The 8,117-nt window shown below is 46.1% G+C and overlaps 1 long non-coding RNA gene across 1 annotated transcript; it reads left to right on the forward strand.

The window, feature by feature from the left end:
- The first annotated feature begins 4,197 nt into the window (after positions 1–4,197).
- Positions 4,198–7,651, forward strand: LOC144798375 (uncharacterized). The gene is made up of 3 exons (XR_013603525.1): positions 4,198–4,491; positions 6,078–6,143; positions 7,585–7,651. It is a non-coding gene; the product is annotated as an uncharacterized LOC144798375 (long non-coding RNA).
- The last annotated feature ends 466 nt before the right edge of the window (positions 7,652–8,117 follow it).

An 8,117-nucleotide genomic window follows, 5' to 3' on the forward strand; every position in this document is an offset into this window, starting at 1 on the left:
TAGATATCCCTCTTTTCCACTGTGCGATGGGACTCCAGATATTACTCCCCAATGTTCTAGCCCTGCGTTTTTTCCTGGCATATATCGCCTTCTCCAGATTGTATGTAGCCAGCAACCTGGCAATCCAAGTTTGAAAAGTTGGGGGAGTCTTATCTAACCACGTCTTTGCTATACATATGTGATACACTGCTGTGGCAATAAAGAGGAAAAGCCTGACCTTCTGTTTCACCTGCCACCCCTAGAATTATTAATTCTGGCGACAGGGTAGTCTTAACCCCCAGCACTGTATCCAAGAATTTTTCGATTGCCCTGAGAAGAGTGTATAATTGTGGGCAGCTAGCAAAGATGTGTATAATATCTGCATCCTTTGAGTCACATCGTGGACAAGTTGTCCCTGTCGTGCCCCCCCATTGTGCTATTCTGGCAGGAGTGTAGTACAGGGAGTAGAGAGTTTTGTAATGTTGTACCTGTAGGGTGGCGGAGCAGAGTATAGTACGTCCCATGTCCGGAGAATCCTGAAATCCCTCATGAGAGGAACCTCATTTCTCTACCCATTTAGCAGCATATTTGTCCCTGTCATCCGTTTTAAATACATTCAATTCTGCATATAACTGCCTAATTGAGCAGGTCCCACTACTCTCTATGCTATCAAGTATTCGATTATGGGCAAATCTCAAAGGTCCCCCCTGTTTACCAGCAAAGAAACTTCTCACCTGCAAATACTTAAACAAGCATTTACAATGCAATGGTTTCGCCTTTTGAAAAGTTTGAGCTATTGGTTACTTTGTTGCTATTTAGACACAATCCCGGCCCGGCTTCCTTTATAAATGAAAATGTTGTGTATATTTTAGGTTGGTGACTTGGTTTGGGCAAAATAGGCTCTTTGCTTGCGCTGCTAGCCACGCTGTTTGGCAGGGACTGTGGGCTAGCGATAAGTGGAGAAATCAGATGGAAGTCTTCCTCCTTTGTCCCATCCTGTATTTCATCACTTCTCTTGTTGAGTGTCTTCTTAACTGTCCTCCTCGTTCTTTTGGTAGGATTTACTACCGTCTGCTGCCTTGACTGTCCTGATCGCATTGTTGTGTGCTGACTTACCTGCTCCTCTGCGGCCGTGAGCCGGCTCCGCTCCTCTCCTCCAGTTCCCCCCACCTCAGGGACCGGCACTCGGCTCAGCTCCGCAGTCTCAGATGGCCGCAGCTCAGGATTTGCGGCTCACGGCTTGAGCAGGGGCCTCCTACACATGTGCGTAGCTGTGGTATTGCTGTCGGTCACAGCATGCCAGCCGCGGCTCTTCCTTGCGGCCCTCGCGAGTCTCATGGCCAACATCGCAGCCTTGGATCGCTGCCGTAGCACCGCAGCTCATGTTCACTCCCTTGCTCCCGACTCCACGCTCGTGTCCCAAGCACAACGAAAACACAGCACTCGCAGTGCCTCGCAATGCCTCTCTCAACCAAGAATTCTGGTCAGGTGGAAGGAAATGAGGGACATATTCATTGATTTAGTAAAAGGTGTTAAGGTGCACTCCTCTGAAAAAACAGCAGTCATATGATATATTCCATGCACCAGGCAGCAAGTAAAGCCGTAGGCAGGCAAGAAACCCAGGAGAACCCCTGGGACTCAGCCTCAGCCGTGCACAGCCGCGCTTATCTCCACCACGCCCCACCCGCATCGGGCCCCACCAGAAAGGCAACCGGGACAAAGGGCCAACTCTGGGGCGGACCAACCCCCAACTGCGGCGCCCTCTGCGTTCTCAGGGGCGGCGTTTCTCGTCCTCCGTCTCCGCTCTCAGCTGATCAGCGAAACGGCAATCCTAAAGTGATGTCTCGTAACTTGTTGGCTCAAACACACAAACAGGTTTGAGCTCTGGCTTAGGAAAGGTATGGGCCATAGCTGGAGGTAGAGGTGCAACTTCAGATGAAGTTAAGTATGGAGATGGTCAGGTTCTCCTTATCAAAGACATTGAGTCACTTGAAAACCAATGAAGTGGCTTTGTTGTGTTAATCCTCTGCCGAAGTGTTAAGCAGCATGTCTGGCCAGACAAGAGGTGGAGTTGAACCCCAGGAGCAGGTAGAATGAAGTCCCAGGTATCAAAGGCTTACAATGACAGAAGTCTCCTATCATGTGCATGTATCTCCTGAGGCTGCAGATCAATACAGATTTAACAGGTACAGCACTAAATAAAATACCGACTCAATAGGAATAATTATGCAGATTCGGAAGTGCTTAAGAAGTGAAGGCAGCTCTACCTAATCCAATAATGTTGCAAGCTTCATGGCTAATTAAGGCACGCTTGGGCCACCTAGAGCAGTTTCTCTCTGGTCCACCGGTCAGTCTGTTTCCAGGCCCACTGCCTCGACCCGACCCCCGATGTTTCCACATACAGATTTATTTATTTTTACGTGGCCTCTGCAGGCGTTCCAGCTGCCAAGGCATTGAACCTCTCCTTTACGACCCAGTCCCAGCAGAGAAGGATTCGATTTTGAAATGTTTACGAAATAAATAACAACAGTCAACAGGCGTTTCGCATCGCTGAAGCATATACAAATGATCTATATAGGTTTAAATATCGCCAAGTAAATTAAAGATTTGAGGCGGTTCAAAGTCAAACAAATTGATGAAATCCTCCAGTGCACAGGTTTCATGTTTTAGACTAAGGTCTATTTACATTTTCCCAGCACAACAAAATTCAAAATGGGACTTTTCATCGCATTAAGAACTCTAAATAAACACCTCCCCGTGTTCCCTTGAGGCGTAATTTAGCCGTTTTGAAATCTGAACCCATATCCCTGATGCGGCAAATGAAAAGGAAAAAATAATGCTTGAAAACAGGATGTCGCAGAGAGGGTGACAGAAAAAAACAAGCATTGGCATAGCCAATAGGTCTCGCTTGTAGGACCTTATAAGTATTTAGTTACAAGGATATTGTGCTGCAAAACAAAATACTTATAAGGTCCCACAAGCGAGACCTATTGGCTATGCCAATGCTTGTTTAAATTGGGTAAGCACAGTGATTGCAACAGTCCTAGTTCAAAGGGAAGATGTTTACGCATGGAAACATGAAGGCAGGAAAGTTAGAGAAAGAGGGGTGAGGGGTGGCGAGGTCTGGCAGGGAACAGATGGCCTGGCCGTGAAGCAGGGGGCAGGGCAGCGCTGGGGAAGCCTGTGGGACGGTGATTGATGCCTTTGATGTGGGGAGGGAGGAGAGCCTTTTGCGAGCAGATGTCTGGGAGGTGTGGGAGGAGTGCCTGATGCGCGTTCACGTGGTTCACGTGAACTGCATGAAAACGCCATGAAAACGCCAGCAAAAAGCTGGTGGTTTCATGATGTTTTCGCTACTTGAATTCTCGCTCCGCTCGAGGTCGCGAGACCTAACAAGTCAGATCCCGGGCCGTGCTGTGATTGGCTGACGTCACGGGGGTGTCCCGGGCCGGCAGCCAATCACAGCGCGGCCCGGGAAATGACGTCACTGGGGTGTCCCGGGCCTGCAGCCAATCACAGCGCGGCCCGGGACACACGGCAACAAGGGGCGGGGCTTAAAAAAAGACCCAGAAACGCCCCCGAATCGCGTTTTCGCTGGAAAACGTGATTGACGGCCAATCTCTTCCAATGGCTAGCCTCCATTTATGGAGCTAGCCAATGGAAGAAGGGGCGGTTTCAAGTCGCCACTATAGAGCTAACATTATATTTCGCCCTTGGGCGGAGCAACTGCTACGCAGTTGCAACGCCAGGGCGAAACCTAAAAAACTAAAAAACTCCTACTGTTTATATTGAACTTAGCTTGTAATTCCTGGAACTGGAAGCATACCCCCCCCCCCCCCCCCCCCCCCGGCCCAGTAGGTCCCCAACTTTCCGTATGCCGCTGGGAAGTGTAACTTAAAGGATCACACATAAAGCGATGAAATCACATAAGCACACTAACATCCTGGAAATGTCACATGCAGCAGGCAGCACACTTGGAAGCTATGAGCTCCAAATATACCCAGTAAAAATGCAGTGTCTCTACCCCAAATAACATATTGTGAAATTCCTGACTGCTAGAAACGAATGTCATTTGTAGAGTAATGAATGTGTCCACGTGTAACGTAACCGGTGCACATGTAAAAGCGCTCCAATACCTTCGGATCGAGTTCGCGCTAGATAAATCTGCAACAACAAAGAAGTAAGAAGTATGTTTCTCTGGAACTTTCAGGTGTCGCTCTCATCTGGGACTGTCACGGTGACGCGGCACATTATTTTTCCCGATCTCGACTAAAGCGATCACGACGAGCGCTGAGTGCAGAGTTTCTGTCTCGGAACGGATTGTTGTGTGCAGCAACATTCTGAAGGCGCATGCGCGGAGTGACGCACGTCTGGGCCGGAGTGCAAATTAGACGGCGCGTGGGCAAAAGAGCAGGGATGGAAGGCGGGCGGCCAGTCAAACTCTTTGGAAGTAGTTAATATGTGTTAATTTCAGTTCTATCTGAATAGCAAAGTACTATTGAGGTATTAAAGGTAAGTGAAGCTTTTTAGGAAAATAAGCTTAAATGGTAGTTATCACTCAAGCACAATTAAATCAGAGTTTATGGCTTGTTTGGGGAGGGCGTTTAACAATTCATCATTGTGGAGCAGTGAGTCCTTAGCGGGAAATCTGACCTTTCTGAAATGGCAACTTCTTTCGGTTGTATGGCAGCCATAATAATGTAATGCACCCCGCCCTCTCGCCACAGGGACTGTTTGTTTACCGCGTGCAGCTGATGAGCACGAGCGTGCGCAAGGTTCTCTGCAAGCAGCGAGGAGGAGTGACGTCCGCAGCTGTGGGCGTGGAAGAGGTGGGGCTCGTGCGCAGCGCTCCACCTGACTTTACACACGGCCTCATCCCATGAGGTATAAATAAGAGGAGCGCGCAGGACGTTAATTAGATCGCAACTGCGTCACTGTTATCTTACGGTTGTCTCAGAGTACTGGACTCATAAACCGCTGTTGACGCCTGCTTCCAAACATGGACCCTAAAGACTGCGGCTGTGCCACCGGTGAGTACCTACCCGTTGCACTGTGTGTCTGGGGTACACCGCCTCCTCCTAAGGCTGGTGCTGTCCGATGTCCAAGGTGGTAACGTGAGGCTAAAAAGTAGATTGGTATGTATGCGAACATTAGGAAAGAGGGGAACTGTGTTGAAGGATTGATTTCCATTGCAACGGGGGTAATTTTGGGGTCGGGAGCAAGGTAAATTCAAACCATTTTTGGTTTAAAAAAATTGGAACTCTGCCTGATTAACTTTGTTTTAAAAAATATGTATTTAGAAAGGACCCCATTTAGAGAATGATTGTTGTAACGAGTATTGTTTTTAGATTGCTCCTCGTAGCACCTGTTGGCCGCTTTTGAGAGGGCGACTAAAGGTACGATTTTGATCCTGCAAAAAACGTTTTCTGGAGTGCCGCGTGTTCGTTAAAATGTCTACATCTATAGGGGGAAAATTCGGATCCAGTGGAAATATATCCGTAGTTACTGGTCGAATGACGGCATTAGATCCGTTTCTAAGCACTGTGCCTTAGTGGGCTTGGTAACCGTAGCACACTAGGGCTTTAAGTGGAACAAGATGCGTTTAGTTTTCAAATTTCTTTTTCGGTATCAAGAAAATAAAGCACGAGTATCATGGTTTCCCCATTATTAGTTCTAGTATTGCTTAATTTTTTTGTTTAACCCACCCGCAGTTGCAAAGCTCTCTTTTTCATTCTGATATGTAAACAAACATACGGTGTATGCCAGGGTGTTCTTATTCCGGTTGTTAATCATTAAGGACCTCTTCTTAAGTGGCGACACCCTCTAACGCACCGTGTTTTTATTTTCCCATAGTTTGTTGGGAGAAGGGGCACAAAAAGGAGTCTGCTAGTTAAAGAAAAATATTGTTTGTTGCCTTTCAACCTAGATTTCTATCCTGCAAAACACTTTGTTCTAGAGACATACTCGAAGCAACGGTCTTTCCTATCTGTAAACAGTGCTGTAGCCCTTACTCCCTGGGTAGTAATTATAGTAAGGCTAGGAATGTTGGGAACTCTTGCTGACCGTTTTATGAACCGATGTCCTGTTTTTATTCGCAGGTGGCTCTTGTTCATGTGCTGGGTCGTGCAAGTGTGAGAACTGCAAATGTACATCCTGCAAAAAAAGTGAGTTCAGCCATGCTGTTTTATTTTTATTCTCTTGCCATTGTAAACCGTTCTGAAGTGTTAGATTTGTGCTGAGGTTATTTGCGTTAGAGGGTTGTACTTTAGGCCCTGGTGAATTTTGGAGTACACCAGCAGAATTAATGAATTTCGAGTTATGTGGAATTTCTCATTACTTTTTTCGCTGTTTTCCGTGACGTTTTCACCAAACGACATTCTCTGTTCAGTCACGTTCCTGCTGTTAATCTCTCAAAATTATTCACAAGTGAGAGCTACAAATGGACCGCATTTAATTTGAAAACTAATTAGAGATCTTAATGGATTTATTGAAATTTTAGTAGAAAATTGTATTCTCCCTAACGCCCCCCCCCCCCACGCTCGCACCCGTGTATTCCTCTCCATTGAATCTTAGTTCTCTAGTTTGTGTCCCATCCCTTCTGTTAAAGCAAAATGGCTCAGATTAGATATAATTACCCACTATGGTCTGTGTTCAGCACAGTACTAGTAGCTTCGTCCATTAACAGAGGAGTTGTGAAGAATCCACTGACACATACAAGTGAGATTTCTCTACTGCGATACTATGATGCCGATGTTCTGATATGCAGACAGGATCCTCTCCTTACATGTTCACATTTAGTCACTTCTTAATTCCGTAAAGGTTGTACTTTCCGTTGCAAAGGGTAGTAAGCAGCTGGTAGTTGGCACAGCTTCAGAAGAACAAACCAAACCGGAGTTTTTTTTTCCCCACTGTCGTGTGATTCTGGTCACTGGCCCAATGCCCTACTATATGGATAGCTATACCCACTTGTAAATAACCATATAATGCACCATGGTGACCCTGCCCAATCTTGGGATGGGGAGGGTTAGGGTGATTCACATTGGTTTAGAATGTATTTTGACGATAACTTGCATGTCTTTGTTGTCCTCCACCAACACTCAATGCACGTCATATGTTTAGGTGGATTTTAGTGTACAATGCTATAGTTCGCCCTTTTCGGCTTGGATATCTCTATCAGTCAGTCAAAAGAACTTTCTTCGGTCATTACGACCTACAGTGCAAGGATTCAATATTGCATGCATAGCAGTAGTTTATTGATTGGATAAAATCTATACCAGAAGGCAGTAGTTTGTGTCATACAGTCACTGTAACATGTTGCCACTGGTGGTCTACTGATAACGCCCCCACCCCTCAAAAGCTCCACAGCTATGGCTGACCACGGTTTGGTTTTCTTTAAGTTCGGGTCTGACTCTTGATATTTAATTTTACAAAATCTTACGACTGCCTCTCAGTTGTAATGTCACTTTAGCACCTACTCTGATTGTTCTCCCAGTCCCCCACTTTACATATGCAGTCCAGCCTTGTGTCTTAGTGGCTACGTCCGTTTTAAGGAAGGGGGGGTACTCTTTAAATATATTAAACTGAACTCCTTGTCTTGTCTCCTAGGCTGCTGTTCCTGTTGCCCTGCCGGATGTGATAAATGTGGCCAGGGGTGTGTGTGCAAAGGAGGATCGACGGAGAAATGCAGCTGTTGCACCTAATTTGCAGATTGGCTTATCCACTGCCCACGGAGTTGCTTAACACACAATGAATTGCACTTTTTGATTTATTTTTCTTTATTGTGCAAATGATCAATCTTACATTTCGATATAAATTTGTATATAAATGTTCTGCTAATAAAGTAACCTAAAATACTGATTCAAATATTGTAAAAAAAAAAAATTCGCAAAGGGTTTTTATTTTCCTCATTCCCCTCTGGTTCACACTAGCTAGCACAACTTGTGTTGCTGCTGACCATATAGGTTACCTGCTTGTGTTGCTCTACTACCCAACCTTCCACACCCCTTTGCCTTCCACCTACATAACAGGCCTGCTGGACATTCCTGTGAGCACACACTCCGTTCACACACGTACAACATTCAAACCCCTTATCCACCAGTCTCGCAGACCACCGGTACTTCCATTATATAACCAGATTC

The sequence above is a fragment of the Lissotriton helveticus genome, chromosome 12 (assembly GCF_964261635.1).
Source record: "Lissotriton helveticus chromosome 12, aLisHel1.1, whole genome shotgun sequence".
Classification (NCBI taxonomy): domain Eukaryota; kingdom Metazoa; phylum Chordata; class Amphibia; order Caudata; family Salamandridae; genus Lissotriton; species Lissotriton helveticus.